The sequence below is a fragment of the Rhinopithecus bieti genome, unplaced genomic scaffold, assembly GCF_001698545.2.
Source record: "Rhinopithecus bieti isolate Rb0 unplaced genomic scaffold, ASM169854v2 scaffold_51905, whole genome shotgun sequence".
NCBI classification, from domain to species: domain Eukaryota; kingdom Metazoa; phylum Chordata; class Mammalia; order Primates; family Cercopithecidae; genus Rhinopithecus; species Rhinopithecus bieti.
Window position 1 is genome coordinate 458,402 of NW_016821253.1, and position 17,457 is coordinate 475,858.

Genomic DNA, 17,457 nt, shown 5'->3' on the forward strand with positions numbered 1-17,457 from the left:
TCTCCTGATGCCCACAGACGTTTGAGAAGCATCATGGCTGTGGTGAAGCACATGGAGTCAGAGCTGGGGCTGAGGCTTCCCTGTTCCCTGCAGGGTGTCTCCTGTGTCGCTGCCCGCCAGAGAGAACCCAAGGTCAGTTACTCTTAGAGCTCCTCCTACGATCCAGTCCTGTGATCCTTTGAATAATGGCCTTCTGCTGTTTACCAACGGATTCTCTATTCCTAGAACAGGAGCTAACACTCCGTAACCATCATCTGTATCACTGGGGTCAGTGAAGTTCTCTGACAGGTTCCTCATGTGCAGAACAACAAGAGTAGCACCCAGTGAGCTGCTGGGAGGACTCAGTGTCTGGTGTTCACAAGTCCCAGCACATGGTCTGGGACATGAGCCCCACATGCCGCCCTGAGGCACCTCCCTCCTCGGTCTCCTCAGTTCAGTGTCTCCACCGGGAAACCACTGTGAGGGCCTGCAGGAAAACACAGCAGACTAGAAAGTCCAGTTGGAGATTTCAAGTGTGCTACAGCCTCTGCAGCAGGAGTGAAGCTGGACCTCCAGGTTCTGGTGAGGGCCGCGGGTGGGTGTGGTGCCCTGGATGCGGGGCCGGCTGCAGATGCTGGTGCGCTTCTCCCAGGCATCAGAGGTGCCTCCTGTTACCTCTTGTCCAGACATTGTAAGACATCTAAGCTGGAACATGACGTGTCACAAGTGTGGAGCTCAGGAGAGGCCTCCGGAGTAGAGACGAGAGCTTGGGGTCATTTGTCTACAGAGAACACTGAGGACCGTGGGGCTGAGTGACACCAGCCGGCAGGAGAGGCCATGGCGGGAAGCAGAGGCTCCGGCCGGACTCCAGGGAGCATCAGCGACTGAGGGGCCACAGAGCGGGCAGGGCCGGGGCGGGGGCAGGGGCTGCCTGCCTGCACTCTCATTACAGCAGAGGCAGTGACCTTTCCCTTGCTGTGCCCAGGGAAGGGACGGGCCCATGGCAGGTGCTGTGAGCATGTGCTTGTTGGGTTCCTGAAGCAGAGTCCAGCCAGCCCAGAGGGCCACATTCTTGTCACTGCCCCTTGGAGCCGCAGCTCAAGCCAAGTCCCACACACCCCTCTCTGGGCTCTAACTTTGTGCTGCCTCCGATGTTCAGGGTACTTTAGTTCAAACCATATCAAAAGCTGGTTTGAAAAACAAGTCCTATAGAGGTGCCAACAGAGTAAGATGAGTTTTTTATTTTAATAGGTGCCTTCTAAAGACAGTTATCTTATCTTTGTTATTTATCACACGCATCTGACACTAATGTCAGCGATTTCCATGTGGATAGGGAAGGCATTGGGACTTGCTGCGGGGCTGGGTGTGAGGCTATGAAATTCCAGTCAGTTGCTCCGTCCTGCGGCACATCACGGCAATGCATTTGACACCCATACTGTTATGCAGCCAGCCAACGTTCCTGGAAGCATCCGGTAGCTGGAAAAGGCTCCGGAGAGTACAACAGGGTGGTGCTCTGTGCTGGGAAGGCGTCCTAAAAAGCATTTTCTGGAAACTAATATCCGCCATGGTCCTATTTTTGAAAGCAGAAATGGCTCTTTGGAGAGAACAATTTAAAGGGTATGAGTGTGTTTGTGCCGTAAGCAGCGGCTGCTCAACAAGACTAAGCTCCACTGCTGCACTCAGCTCTGAAGACAGCTCTGAAGAATGCCCGGCCCAAGGGCTCCTCCCCACAGCTGGGCGTGAGAAAGGCATGAAAGCAGAATGGGAGACACCTGCACAGGGAGAGTGCACTGCTACACGGGGAGGGACAGCTGGGCACAGGGAGACACCTTCACATGGAGAGTGTCCCACTACACGGGGAGGGACGGCCGGGCCCAGGGAGACACCTTCACATGGAGAGTGTCCCACTACACGGGGAGGGACAGCTGGGCACAGGGAGACACCTTCACATGGAGAGTGTCCCACTAAACATAGAGTGACCCCCTGGCACAGCATCCGCTTTCATCCCCAGAGGCCAGGACAGTATTTTTGTCCAGTCACTGCTTGGCTCAACTCAAAACAACTGAGCCTAGTGATGTTACAGAGAAATTCTAGAGACTCAGAAGTCATGTAAATTAGATTCTCCTAATCAACACGGGCTCTGAAATAGGTCTTGTTCAAAGCAGCATTGGTGTCCATTTCTGTGGTGATGTGTGGGCACTGTGTGGCACCTGCGTCCTCAGAGGCCAAATGTCTATCCTTGTCTTCAGAGAACCCCCTCCTGAACATAGTGTCCCGCCAAGAGAGTATTCTAGGAAACTGCTGTGCTGCTAAGGGAAAAAGAATAAGCCACTCATGCAGAAATGTATTAATTGCATCACACCTATTTCCAAAACAGTGTTGGAGAAGGTTTATATTTAAAACATACATAACATATATGTAGAAAAATATAGAACATATATTAGGTTGATATAATTGTGGTTTTTGTCATTACTTTTAGTGGCAAAAACTGTTATTACTTTTGCACTGACCTAATATTTAAAATGCATATTACATTGAATAATAATATATTATTTTAAGTATATATACACATGTAGCATATATATAACTGTATATTATTTTCTATATGTATATAGTTAAAATAAAAATAAGTAAAAATGGAGAAAGAGGCCATTGTCATTGGAAGGGCAGGCATGCAGTGCTGGGCATGGGGTTGAAGTAAATGCCATTAAGCCGTAGCTTTATTCTCTGTCCTTTGGATCCTTCCAATGCCCAGCTAAATGGACGTCTCCCCTTTCCTTGGCCGTCTTCCTAAATGTGCATGCGGTCAGACCATTTCGCAGGAACATGCACTCAAAGGGCCTCCTCTTCTGCAGAATGTGGAGGTCTGTGCACAATACAGGCTCCCTGCGGGACCCCCAGCAGCTCCCTCAACTTCCTACGCTCTCCACCCCTCTTCATCGGGCCAAACGCCAAGAGTGAATGCCAGCAGGAGCTGTGGATGCCCTGTGACGTGATAGCGTGTGCCCTTGGAGGCGCATCCGCTGGAACCACTGTTTTGTGTCAGCGGGGATGGTGGTAGCAGGCTGGTAGCTGCCAGCCTGGTGTGCAGGGGATACGTGGGAAACCTCTGTTCCTTCCTCTCGGTTTTGCTCTGAATCTAAAACCTGCTTTAAAAAGTCCATTCTTAAAAAAACAGAATGGAGAGAAACCCTTCAGATACAATACGTGAACTTTGAAACAATCCTGGTTTTGGGTTCAAAAACAATAAAGGAAGCTCTCTCCAGGGCAATCACAGAAATGTAAGTAGAGGCTGCACCTAGATGGTGTTATTCAGTCAGTGCTCATTTCTTAGGCGTGTGTGATCGTGAATAGTGCTGTAATTATACAAGTAATTAAAGGCACACCTGGAAGTGCCATTCAGCGACAGCATTTCTACGGGGAGCCACAGTGGTGCCAAATTTTTTTTTTCCTGATGATTTACATTGGTATCAGATTGAACTCAGAGAAACTAGAGAAAGAAATGACTAGTCCATCCCTAAGGCCCTAGCTAAAATGCCACTGTCTCCACTGATCTTTCGCCAAGACATAAATAATATTCCTTCAAGACCATCAACCTTGCAAGTGCCTCAGGAAGCAGGCATTTGCCGTTGTTGGCTAAAAAAGGGTGCCATATGCTTTAGCCATCATAGAGTCAGCCTAGCAATGGGACTTTTCCATATGTAGAGCTAGGACCTGGCCACTTCTTTAAGTAAGTTATAAATCCTTGCCTGATTTTCTATTTAATTATTTTATATTTAATATATTTATATTTAATTTTTCAATGAACAACAGTTATTTTTCATGTTTTAAATAATTTATCATTTTAGTAACAAGTCAAGAAGGGTGACCAAGTTGTTCGCCTTTCAGTATCTGCAGCTGGTCGTGCATGTCTGGTACCTGAGGCCTCAGTAAATGCTAAGAATTTCATTTAAAAGTAAGCTAGCGGCCGGGTGTGGTGGCTCAAGCCTGTAATCCCAGCACTTTGGGAGGCCGAGACGGGCGGATCACGAGGTCAGGAGATGGAGACCATCCTGGCTAACACGGTGAAACCCCGTCTCTACTAAAATATACAAAAAACTAGCCGGGTGTGGTGGCAGGCACCTGTAGTCCCAGCTACTCGGGAGGCTGAGGCAGGAGAATGGTGTGAACCCAGGAGACAGAGCTTGCAGTGAGCCAAGATCGCGCCACTGCACTATAGCCCGGGAGACAGAGCGAGACTCCGTCTCAAAAAAAAAAAAAAAAAAAAGTAAGCTAGCTGGTTTGCCGGACTTACATTGTTATCTCTTTGTAAATGGAACAAGGCTCCAGTATGACAAAGGGGAAATCAGCTGTATTTAATATCACCAGTCAACAGCCAACACCCCTAAAGCTCACTTACCATCCTCGTACTTGCTATTTATAGCAGTGTACGTCTCTTTCTAAAAAATTTTGCAACTTTCAATTTGACAGATCACATCTATATTTAATTAACATGAAACAAAAAACTATGTTGACTTTAAAAGACTGGACTAGATTAAAATTATCTACACAGAGGATGCATTATGTATTCTAAATATTCCACTTATAATTTTCATTTCTATTTAACTTCACACAAAAGAAACTTTATTTTGTAATGTTATGAGATTTTCAAGAAAATATTTTAGTTGATTTAATATTTTTTCATTCAGCACCACACAAATCCTCAGAGAGAAAACCTTATAGGAAAATGACCTTTCCATAACATGCACGTTCATCTTCTTCCTTTCAGAATTGTCAATTATCCCAGTTGCTTAGTTCCCAGCATCTTTAAAGAGAATGAATTATTTATGCAGGTGGTTGCTGAAAATGAAACACCATTCAAAGCTGAAATTAAAGAATTGTAAGAGCTTGGGGAATTCCTATGCCCAAATGTCAGGGGGTCATCTTCATTTTAAAGATCGTGGCTTTTAATATTATCATTTTTATGACAGTATACAGAGCAGGGTTTCTGGGATGCCTCAGCAGCTTCGCCGGGCCTCAGCACTTTTCTGAACTAACCAATGTAGTACAAACTATCATTGAGATCCAAAGGTTTAGTCACATAACATTCCAAATGACAGCATCATGTTAATTTGCATAGTTTTTCTTCACATTAATTTCATTGTATGGCTTGCTCTTTAGCAAGTGAGCTTCTTAAACTCAAAATAGTTCAATTTATCTACCAAGTTGTGTTTTTGGGGGAGGGCTATCATTTTCCATGACACAAAGTTCATGCACTTCCAGACTGCTCACTCATGTTTCAAGTTCCTGCTTGATGTCTGCACTTGGTCGTCTAATAGAGAACTCAAAAGGCTCAGCACTGAGCTTCCAGCTTCCCCACCCACAGCCTGCTCCACCTGTCTGCTTGCTTCTTCAACAGAGAAGCCTCCAGGCCTTGGTGACTGCAGGCAGTGAAGGCTCATTTCTCATTCACGGAAGCTGCGCAGCTGTCAGCACCGAGCTCTACTCCACGCGGTCACTCAGGGTCTGACTGCTGCACAGTCGTTGGTGAGGCTTCTGAGGTCTCTGCATGGGGAAAGATGAAACAGGGAAGGTGCTTCCATCTGCTTCTACCGGGAGGTGATGTGAGCTATTTCCTCTCAGTCACCGTTCACAGACGAGAACAAGTCTCAGGACAGAGCCTGCAGTGAGGGAGGTGGGACACAGAAGTACTCGCATGCTGTGCCTTCGGGCACTCAGTCCGGGAGGTTAGTATCATCCGCACCGTGAACCCCCACCCCAGGTGCTGCAACACCTCCCTCAGCTGCTTATGCAAATGCTTTGAGTTAATCATCCATCTCTTTCTTTCTTTCTTTCATACCCCAGTGTAATTCCTCAGAGAATCCTAATGGCCCATTCCCAGCACACACAGAAAGCAGTTCCCATGACTGCTGCTGGCATATCAGCCTGAACCATACGGATGCCCCTCCTGATTCGGGCAGGTGCCACCTTCCCAGCCCAGCCCTTCTCAACCCAGAAGCCTGACAATCCACTTAAAAAGGTGTCAGATCCTGTCACTTCCCTGCTTAAAACCCTGCGAGGCTTCCTGATTCTCCGGGACACTCTCCGGTAAGAGCTGCCATGCCCTCCTGGGTCCTGTGAAGCCCTCACGAGGTCGTGCCCATCGACCTTTCCCACCACTGCCCCCACTTTCCTGTGTCCTCAGCCCATGGGCTCTTTCCTGTTCTTCCGCCACAGAGGAGACGTCCCTGTCAGAGCCCCCGCCTGCTGTTCCCTGTGTGTGAATGCTGCTGTCCCAGTGCCTCCCGCGGGCCTCCTGCCAGACACCAGGGTATCCACAAGGCTGCTCTGAGGATGCCACCTGCATGGCCACAGGCACCACGGCCTTGTAAACAAAAGACAAAAACTATGGCCCCTGCCATCTTCTGACATCACACAATTTACTCACAAACACCTGCTGGTGTTTAGCACTCGACCCACAGACTGTGGGCTCCGCAGGGACACACACTTGGGCTGGTTTTGTTCAGTGATGATGCTTAGACACTTGCAAACACAGTACTCAATAACTAACATCAGTTTCCCAACACACTGAAACTTTGTCAAATAAGAAAATGGCTTCCAGCAACTCCTTCCCTGCCTGCTCGACTCTGGCCGCCCCACAAAAGAGAAACGTCTGCACATCGGTGAGCTGATGCCCGAGACAGAAAGTGTGTCTAAAAGCAGAACATGCCCAGGCCTTCCCACGCACATCGTGTATCTCAAGGAGTCTCTGATGCCAATTTATACTAAAACTACGACTTCCTTCACCTCCTAGCCAGCCCTGCCCCACCCACTGCCGCACGCTGACCAGCTCTTCTACGCTCAGAAAAGGCAAACCTATTTAAAAATAGCCTGATTGAACCTGATTAGGCGTTGCTGCCAAAACGACCTGCATTCCTACATCAGAGCTGTATAGAGGAGGCCTGGTGGCCACGGGTTTGGACCGAGCCTGCTCTCGGTACACAGATGGCTGAGTGCTGGCAGGATCCCATTTCTGTGTCAATGTATTAGGCATTTCCATGAAATGCTTCAGGATATGAGAATGCAGCTACATGTCACACAGGTCTTGTTTCAAAAATTTAATCCCCATGAAAGTTTCTGACTGTACCCCAGGTGGTAGTGTGTAACTCGCTTCTCCACCGGGGAAAGTCCTGCTGTCCAGGTGAGGCCCTGGCTCTCCCGCTCTCCACCCCTGGGCTGTGTTCACAGTGGAGCAGGCTTCCAGGATGCACGCCCCCAGCACCCCGTCCTTGCAGCAATGGCAAGGAGACAGCAAAGCTCCTGGGAACCTGCACACTTGGCTCACAGGGACGTCTCTCCAGAATCCAACCTCCAGGTTCCCACAAACGGCTATGACTGTGGCTTCAGGAAGCATGACTCGTTCTGTATTCAGCTTTCTCATTTGAAAAACAGAACAAATGTGGATTTTTCCTGTGTGTGGCACATGGTGAATAAACGCCTGCACTTTCTTTTCTGAATCCGGTCCCCTTAGATGCAGGGCACGCGGTTGGAGCCCTCAGTGGCACGGTGCACGGTGCACGGTGTGGGCAGGGCTGAGGGAGTGCTGCCCACACGAAATGACACTTTTCCTTGCTGGAGACACTCGGCTTCTCTGATGTCAGTTCCCCTGGGTTATGTCTGATTTTTCAGAAGAGAACAGTGCGTTCTGGCCATTCTGGGACCTGAGCAGGGGCCGGCCAGACCTCAGCATCCTTCACGTCTGTCTTGCTGGCCATGGTGTCTGGGGAGAGCTGTGCCACCGCCCTGCTCTGATCACACCTGACTTCTCCGGGGGGCTGGCTGGTGCCCAGGGTGGAAACGGAAACGTGTCTTCAATTATTGGGGATTCACCACACATTTCTGTGTACTTCAGCAAAAGCTCACGGATGGCCTGTGCTCCTAGCAGAAGGTGTGAGGGTCGCTGTGTTCCCAGGAGGAGGTCGGGGGGTCCCTGTGCCCCGGAAGGAGGTGGTTGGTGTCCCTGTTCACCCAAGAGGAGGTGGTGAGGATATCTGTAGTCCCAGGAGGAGGTGGGGTGGGTCCCTTTGCCCCCAGGAGGAGGTGGGGAGGGTCCCTGTGCCCCCAGGAGGAGGTGGGGAAGGCTCCTGAGAGAACTGAGGCAAGTGCTGTCTTATCCTGACTTTTACACAGGTGAATAATGGGTCCAAGGCTACAGACGTAGTAGGTGGTATGTCCAGAATTTTAGCCCATTTGTCCTGTGCCAAACTCTATTCATTTTGGTGAGTTAACTTACCCGGGCCCCGACCCCCTAGTATACAAGGTGTGAGCCACCCGAGGGTGCAGCACCTGGTTCTTAATATATATTATAATGGCCCATCTTTTCTATTCGTTCCTGATAAAATGTTTCAGTTCAATGAAGATCTGAGTGTTTTAAAGAAATGGAAGTTCGCTGAGCGGCTGCAGGACATTGGAAGCTATTTTCCATCTGGTTCCCGCATTGTTTAATTTGTGCTTCACAGAGAGGGGGTTTATTCTCATTTCACAAGTCAGTTTTAAAAACTTAATAACTTCTTTTAAAAATCTGGCAAGGAACAGAACTTCTTTTGTGTCCCTGATTCAAATATTTTCATGACACTGGACACAGAAAACTACGGCTGGGTGTGCGGTCAGGGGAAAACCTGCTTCTTAAGGCAGCTTCCTGCGTGCCCACAGTGTTTGGGCCCCCGTGGGACTTGCCTCTGCCCACGTATAAGTTTTCATTCACAAAACCAGAAAAAAAGAACACTCAACATTTTCTCCATCATGGGAAACATTTAAATGCTTTGTATTATGAGGAATGCAGCCTGAAAACTGTCATCTTTCTAGGAAGACAGTGGTTTTTACAGTTCACGTTTTTTAGATCTGTCCTCATCCTGTTCTGATCTGGGGCCCTCCCTGCTCTGCCTGGGCTGTCGCTGTATCCTGGGGGTGATGTGGGCCTGCTTCGCGGGGCGTGGAGACCAGACACTGCCTCCTGCTCTGCCATTCCATGCTCCGATGGCTTTGTTTCCTTAGATTATTGCTTAATGTGAGTCTTGGTGGTGTCTGCTTTGTTTATAAGGACCTGAATTTAAAGAATCAATAATAGTTCACCTATTAAAATTTTAACTCTCGGGAGTATCTATTATTTAGAAAACTGAGGTCAAGCCTCGCCTCCAAAAACACTGTCTGGAAGATATTTTTTAAGCCAAATTTCTGAAGAAAGATTCAATTAACAGAAAATCTACGGAGTCCTATTTCTGAAAATGATATTTTTAGGCTGAAAGTTTCACAATATCTCAGCGAACCTTTCCTCTAAATCAGTCATTTTCACAGGCTCTGTGTCTCACACACACACTTACCAGCTACCAGTGGATTCACACACATCAAGATCATGTGTTCACTGACCCGAGGTCTGTCTTCCCCACTTGGCTATGTTCTGAAGGGCAGCATGTTTGATTTTTTGTCATCTACCCTATACCTGACACAAGAACAACTAAACACCTGTGGAACACATGCAAATGAATAAAATAGGAATGATCATGTTCTCATGTTGAAGTCAATTTTCAAAGGTGGACTTACGAGCAGCATTTTCCAGGCCATGGTGAGCATGTGGACTTGAACAGGGGGTCACACACAGGGTCAGAAGGCACTCAGAGCCCATGGGCTTGAACGGGGGGTCACAGGCAGGGTTGGAAGGCACTTAGAGCCTGTGGACTTGAACAGGGGGTCACGTGCAGGGTCGGAAGACACAACACAGGACCTCTGCTCCCCCACAACCTCCCCTCAGTGACCCAGAGTGCCCTCCTGTCACAGCCTGTGGGGGAGCGGAGGGTCTCAGGGCACTGTGGATCCCAGTGGGGCATGTATCTACATGCTCTCCTCACATGCCCCAGATCTGCGTCACTTTAAAATGTCTCGATAGGTTATAAGTAAGGAAGATTGCTGCAGGAGCAGTAAAAGTGTACTCACAGATGATTTACAAAGTATCCTGAGAGATCTGGGGAGGGGAGAGCAACCTGCTCACAGATTTTGCCAAAATCAACATTTAAACACTCCATTTGGTAGAAGAGCAGTGCTATTGGAATTAGCCGGCAGCCCTTTCCTGCTGGGCCTCTGCCAGCCTCCAGACCCCACAGAGCAGAGACTATGACTTAAAAGCAGCTAAAAAGCTTGAAGAAATAGAAGCTAGGGATTAGGCAGAATATCCCAAACTTGAAATGGGCAGGTTCTTCCATGGGCTTCTCTCTATCCTCCTTTGACCCAGTGTTCACAATGAGTCCCCTTCCTCTCCTTCTGCTGCCTCATTTTCCTGCAAGTTGTGCTGCCTTGAAACTTTCACCGTATAATTGCTTTTGATTTTATCTTTTGTATGTTCCCTTAGAAAGGTTTAAATATGATCATGTGCAGAACCATTGGACAAATTTGTGGAATAACCAAAAATTACTATGCAAAACTTTTCTGAGGGACATGGAAAATTTAATGCATTTTATTGTTTTCCTCTTAGTAATATAAACTAAAATAAAATCCTAAGCGTCCCCCAACAACTGATGGAATGGCCAAGGAAACCCCAGAAAAACCTTAAAGCTGCGTTCCTGGCTGTGATGGGATGGGAGGCTGGACGGGCCTCAGATACCCCTTCCATTTACAGTTTAGACACAGAGGTTATAAAACAGGTTATAAAACGAACAGAACAGACTCTTTGCGGCAATGAGATACCAAATTATGAACAGAACCTAAGGCCACTGCAGGCAAAGGTGAAGTCACACACCCCACATGCAAAGAATAAACTGCCCTCACTGCCACAAGGCTTTTCTTCTTTTCTAGCAGCCAAACAAGCACTGGCCTCGAATCAACATTAAACCCATCGCAGCTTAGCCAGCTCCCAGACACTGTTCCATAGGCCATAACTACAGCTCTGATTGCACAAGAGGCTGATTTCAGTAACTCTCCTAAGCAACCTCAGATTACAGACGGGTTCTGACCGGTTTACAGAGGCTGCCTTCACATTCTGAAAACACCTTTTGACATACGGGACCTGATTGTAATACATGTAAATGTTACATCTCCAACCCAAGGTGAACATGAGTCATATGTTACACACGTGTCTGTTCAGTACATATATGTCAGCACCACCTTCGTGAATATCCACAGCTCTCCTATGCCTGACGAATGTGTATCTTTAGCCAGCCTGTTCAGCCTGAAGCTCCTGCCCCAACCCGTTCTCCTAGAAGTGCTCATCTCGGGTCTTGGCAGGAGGCTGGACTTCCCAGCCCGTGGGGTGGCCACCTTGCAGGCTGTAATCCTTTATAAGAAATAAAATCTTCTCTGCTTTTCCAAATTTATAAATTGTGGTTTTTCGAAAGTTAATGGCGGCTGTCTTGCGAGTCATTTACTGAGCAATGATAGCTGTATGAGATGGCTCACTTGCCTAAATGCTTCATCGCTGCCGTTTCATTGGCCTAATTACCCAATCAGGAGTTAGGCCCTGCTGCCTCACGTTTTGTTATAAGCCGCAGCAGCATCACAGGAACTCCCCTTAAGGGGGACCTCAGGTTCCCACCAGGCACTAGGACCTCATGTGTGTTTGCATTTCTGGGCATTCTTACGGAATGTTTTAGGAAACAGTTGTGCTTGCTTCTACCCTCGGATAAATGTATCCCATTTTCCCACGGTTTTGGTGTAAATGGCTGTGGGGATGGTTGTGGACATGGATTAACTTTCATACATGAGCAAACCTTGGCTCTGGGTAGTTAGATCTGCAGAATGCCCTGCACAGCCTGGGGCCCACCTGCCTGGGTTTCCAGGTGCGCGCTCGGAAAGCACTGGCGTCAGGGAGACTCACCTGCACATTTGCATCACTGAAGACTGTTTTGGCTGCAGGTAAGCACACCCTGTCCTTATTCCAATGCCAAAACGTTTTCAAGATAGAGGGACCAGCTAGCGTTCAGGAGGAACAGGAACCCGGCTGCCCTGGGATGGAGCCCTGGCGTCCTTCCGGGACCCTGTCTGAAGACATCACCCCTCAGGTTCTTCCTAGTCACGTGGGAGGACGTAGAACCCACTGCAGCTCTTGGTTGCGTTCTGAGGAAATGGCCCTTTGGCATCCTCTCGGTCACTGTCTGAGGACACGGAGCCCCGGACGCCTCTGCCGTTTCCTGCAGGAGGTTAGTCGGCTCCAGGCGCCGCTCTCTGCGGAGACGTCTGAGAGCTTCACCGCTCCTGGTGGAGTCCATTCTCCCAGACTTGGTGGCCAGGCCGCACAAAGCGTACAGACACAGCAGGAAGGTGAGGTCCAATACACCCTCGACAGACAGCAATTTAGCCACCCCCTTGTGCAAAACCCTGATCCGATGCCTCCTCTGCCTAACTCCAGTCACCCGGAGCCTCGTCTCGTGGGTCTCCAGCCTCCTGGTCCAATCGGCTGGGGCCGCCTCTCGTCTTCCAGGACCCTCCGTCTCCCGCCGGAAGCGCCCTCCTCCTGGCGGAAACAGCTTCTCCCCGTCCCGCCCCTCAGTCCGCTCTTCACACGGGTACCACGAATACCCAGTGGCCTCCTGAAGACAGAGTCCGGTCTCACATTCCCCAGCTTCCTGTGAGGCTCCCCAGAAAATGCAAATTCAATCGCAGGGTACCTGGGCTGATGTCTCCCCTCCTGTGCGTTCCCTTCTCCTGGGTCATCGCCCCCCCCACCCCCCCCACTGTCCTCACAGCTTCCCGGCTGCACTGGTGAGGGACATTTCCTTCCATTACCGGTGGAAGGCCTTTGCCATATTAAATCAGTAAAACTAGAAAAACTCCCCCATCTCTTATCACATTGGAGGGCACAGAAAGCGTACGTGTTACATGCATGGTGTGGACGTTTCCCATGTCATAATCTCAGATGCATAAATCCCAGCGAAGGGTGAGCGCACGGCAGGCACCTGCAGCATGGGGTTCACGTTCTAGAAGGTTCCGTCTGACTCCCACCCTGCCCTTCCCTTCACTGGCCGAGTAAACTTGCAGAAGTTACTTAACGCTTGACCTAGAAGAGCCTCCTCTCACCTGAAGGGATAGTCGGGATTGTAAGGAAAGGAATCTCACAGGGCTTCTCTGAGGAGACAAGTCACTGCATTGGGCTTAGACGTTCCATCCATGGCAAGGTATGAAAAACGAGGCAAAATGCCACCAGGCAGTAGCGTGACGTTCTGTCCCCGCTCCCGTCTTTGGTTTATAGGCTTTTCCTTCAGAGACTGAATGTTTCCGTGTTTTATATCCACAGATTTCTGACTTTGCCCTCTGGAGCCTGAGGGGTAGAATGAGGATAGTGAGGTTCTTCAGAGGCAATTACGAGGTCACAGCGCAGAAACGGCAAGAAATGTCAGTTATAAAATGCCTGTGTGCATTTTCAATGAATGGTTATTAAAATCCTTCTTTTTCCATAAGGGATCTAAAAAAATTAAACAATTTGTAACTCAAACATACTTGTCAGGTAGCCTGAGTCAAAACCAGGAGAGGCTCCATGGTCTGGAGTCTCCAGGTGCTCTCCTTGGTGAGGTCTTGTTGCCTAAGGGGTTTGTGTAACGAACTCATTCTGATACAAGCAAAACATGAGTCCCTGAGAGTTGTTCAAAAAATCAGGAAATAGGAAAAAATAAATAAATGAGAACAGAATATTGACAGGAGAGGAAAATGAAGAGTTACTAGGAGATTTGAAGGAGGGGAAAAGGGCAAAGGGTAAATTTAGCAATTAGATTTAAAGTCAGTGGAGAATTAAGTGGAATAATCTATTCTTACGTCCATGTATTTTGGTTTTAAACTTTTGATTAATATTCACTCAACGCTAATTTCTAACAAAATAGAATATTTTCTTATTGTCTGTTTTACCACTGAGCTTGTAATATAGATCCACTAGTAATTTTAGTAGATTTATGATCTCCAAAGGAGCCCATAGAATAAACTAATTTTTGAAAGTCACATTTTCTTCAATGAACTTTTTTATTTTCTAGTTTGAAAAGCTTTAGAAATACAGAAAAGTAAAGTGAATAATGGAACCTGTAGCCAGGGCTCAGATTTAGAAAAACAGATTTAATCTGTTGTTATATTGTATTTGTGTCATACATTTGACTTATTTTTATAAAATGAAATCTAGAATTTAAAAAATGTTGGTTTAAAGGATTAGGAGTAAAGTTTAACCCCATGTTTATTCCTCCAGATCTCTTTGTTCTACGGTAACAGGTCAGGACAACTACAGATGTGAAGGCTGGGAGGGGGCCTACTTCCCCCTGAGGTCCCCAAAGGTATTTGTCTCCATCCAGAAACTGAGGGGCATTTGTCTCTATCCAGGATTTGGGGGGCATCCTTCTCCATCCAGGGCTGGAGTGTGTCCTTCTCCATCCAGGATGGGGGGACATCCTTCTCCATCCATGATTCAGGGTTCATCCTTCTCTATCCAGGACTGGGGTTCATCCTTCTCCATCCAGGACTGAGGGTCATCCTTCTTCATGCAGTACCTGAGGGACATCCTTCTCCATCCAGGATCTGAGGACGTCCTTCTCTGTACTCCCTTGGGACTGCACCCTTTCCTGTGCCGTCCTTCAGAATGCCAGGCTGTCACTTGTTGTGGATTGAATTCTAGCATCTTATCTCTATTCTAGGTGAGTCCCTTCACATTTATAGGGATTTACCATTTAATCACTGTGCCATTTTCCCCAAAATATGTGGGGTTTGGTTTTTGTTCTTAACTTCTATTAATTCTTTGGTTCCCACCTCCAGTTTTTTTGTAATTTCTTTTGCAACCTAGTATGGTCCCATTTGGTAAGTATTACCATGTATTAGAAAATAATGTATGTTCAGTATTTGTTGTGATTTTTAAACCTTTAATACTCATAAGGTTTTTGTGTATTTTCCATTTAATTTGAGAAGTACAACCCCAGTTTTCCTCTCTCGATCTCCTCCTATTAGTCTCCCTGTGTGTCCTGGAGGTGAAGCCAGCATTGGACTTAACCCTGTGTCACCTGCTTGGTTCTATTGCTCATGTGTGGCATCCATTCTGTTGTTTATTATTTCTTCCTTAAATTGTATTTGAACTAAGATTAATTTTGCTATAGCAACTTGCTTTCTGTGAATATTTACTGAGTGGTTTCATTTCCATTCTTTTTTGCCCTTCATTTGAAAGTACTGCTTTGCTATTGATAATTTTGTATTTTAATATGTGTGGTTAATCCCTCTGTGTTTGGTAGGAAAAAGTGATATATTTGAACTTATTTCTATCATGTGATTTTGGATTTTGGATTTGCAAAACTTTATCCTTGATTCTCTTTTCCTTTCTCCAGACTTATTTTCAATTGACATGTCCTTTTTCCACTTCCTTCCTGTGCTGGTTTGTAGGTTTTCCAGCCCATTTACCTTTCTTTAGTGTCCTACTTTTTAAAATAATTCTTAAATTATCGACTAATAATTTTAAGCATATTGGATTTGCGGTTTTCTCCCAGTGCTCTAGTTATAATCTCTTCTATCTTGTCGTTTTATTGTTATTTTTCTATTGATTCCAGAGACATAGGTATTAGAATTGTCAAATTGTGAATTCAGGCATTTACCCTTTAAATTTGGTTATTTTTGCTTCATGTATTTTGTTATTTAGTATCAGGTGCATGCATGCTTATGATCATTAGGTTTTCTAAGCAAGTGGACTCATTAATATGAAATGTCCTTCTCTGTCCCTGGCGATGCTGGTCCTTCCTGTCATCTCTCTCGTCTGCCATCCGTACACCTGTGCAGCCTCTTGATAACAAGCATTTCTGTGGTATACATTTGTCCGCCTTTTCAGTTTGAATCTATTTGTATCTTTATCTCGAAAGAACGTTTCCTTGTAAAAGCCTATGCAGGCTTGCTTTTCACCTACACTGACAGTCTCTTTTTCAGTGGCAGTGTTCAGTCAGTACAGATCTGCTATTCATGTGGTTGGGTTTCAGTTGGCTCCTGAACCTGGTATTTCCTCTGTTCCACCTTCCTGGTCTTCTGGATTGTCGTAGTTTTGCTTTGTTTGTTTGTTTAATAAGGGTTTTTTTGTTTTTTTTTTTTTTAGTATGGATTTTGTAACTTGTGTTTTTTTTTTTTTAACTATGACTTCTATTTATTTTCAGTGAGTCATTTAGAAATTAAAATATACTTAAAGTCTCATATTAAATAAAGATCATAACATTTTATGTAAATATAAAATCCTTACCGCATCCTCCTCTCAGCTTCTGTACCGTGTTGTCAGTGATGTTTCTTCTGCATATGTTGTAATTTCCAGAGGATGTCACTAAAACAGTAATTTTCCCTCCACCATTTACTGTTTTTGGTACTCTTTAATCTTTTTTTGTGAACTAGAATTTCCAATTGTTATCATTTTTCTTCATCCTGTTTTGCATTTATTGTGGTTTGGGTGTGATGGTCACACATTCTCTCAGCCTTTGTTTAACTGAAAATGTACTTTTCTAAACTTCGGTTCTAAAGGCTGCTTCAGCAGGTTCAGAATTCCAGGGAAACCTACTTTCCACAGTGTGAGGTCTCTACCCCGTAGTGCTCTGGGCACCATCGGCTCTGATGAGGTGGCTGTGGCGGGAGAAGACCTGGACCCCACGGGGCTGCCGCGTAGGGGAGACACCCACTGTTCACCTGGACCCTGCGGGGCCGCTGTGTTGTGGGGACACCCACTGTTCACCTGGTGTCTGTGCTGCTTCCAGAGCTGAGCCTCAGTCAGCCGGGTGCGGAGTGACCAGGTCGCACATCAGCTGCAGGCTGATGGGTGGACAGCCAAGTCCTGCCCTGCGAGGAGGGCAGCCAGCATGGGTGACGCAAGCTCCCCTCATCTGGAACCAGCAGGACCTCGGGCACTCGAGCCTTGGCCCCTCACAAGCAACGTCCTCAGTGGGTGGCATTGGTTCATCTTGGAGGCATAGCTGGAACCCCAAGCACCACAGGCCCCAGGCACAGTGAGACCCCAGGCACGGTGAAACCCCAGGCGCTGCGGGCCCCCAGGCACAGTGAAACCCCAGGCGCTGCGGGCCCCCAGGCACCGTGAAATCCCAGGCGCGTTGAGTCCCAGGTCCTACCGTGCGTGGCTCCGCGGGCTGCATGCACAGGGCTTGCTCACTCTTTCTTACTCACTGAGCTTTTCCCAGCCTTATCTTTCCATGATCCCAACATGCCGGGCAGGCCATGTGTGTCAACTCCAGGACTGGGGCATGATTGCTAACACTCACCCTCTTCCTCACAGTCTAGATGGGAGGCCGCCCTCAGTGCAGTGACCTATCCCTCTCTGAGAGCCAGATTGCAAAGGCAGTAGCCCAGACAGGGCCCATTGTGACCAAAATGAGAAAGAAAAGCTCTTGCTGTTGCTCACTCTTCCGTTCTACAGACAGGAGCTGCCCAGCTGGCTCCACCCAGGAACACAGGACCTGCCTCCAAGCTCCTTCGAGGTCAGGATCTGTGAGCAGACCTAAAAACTGATCATCA

At 47.3% G+C, this 17,457-nt stretch overlaps 1 long non-coding RNA gene across 1 annotated transcript; it reads left to right on the plus strand.

Moving 5' to 3' along the window:
* Nucleotides 1-320: 320 nt before the first annotated feature.
* LOC108520796 (uncharacterized) lies at nucleotides 321-1,197 on the plus strand. Its single transcript, XR_001883016.1, has 2 exons — nucleotides 321-561; nucleotides 767-1,197. It is a non-coding gene; the product is annotated as an uncharacterized LOC108520796 (long non-coding RNA).
* The last annotated feature ends 16,260 nt before the right edge of the window (nucleotides 1,198-17,457 follow it).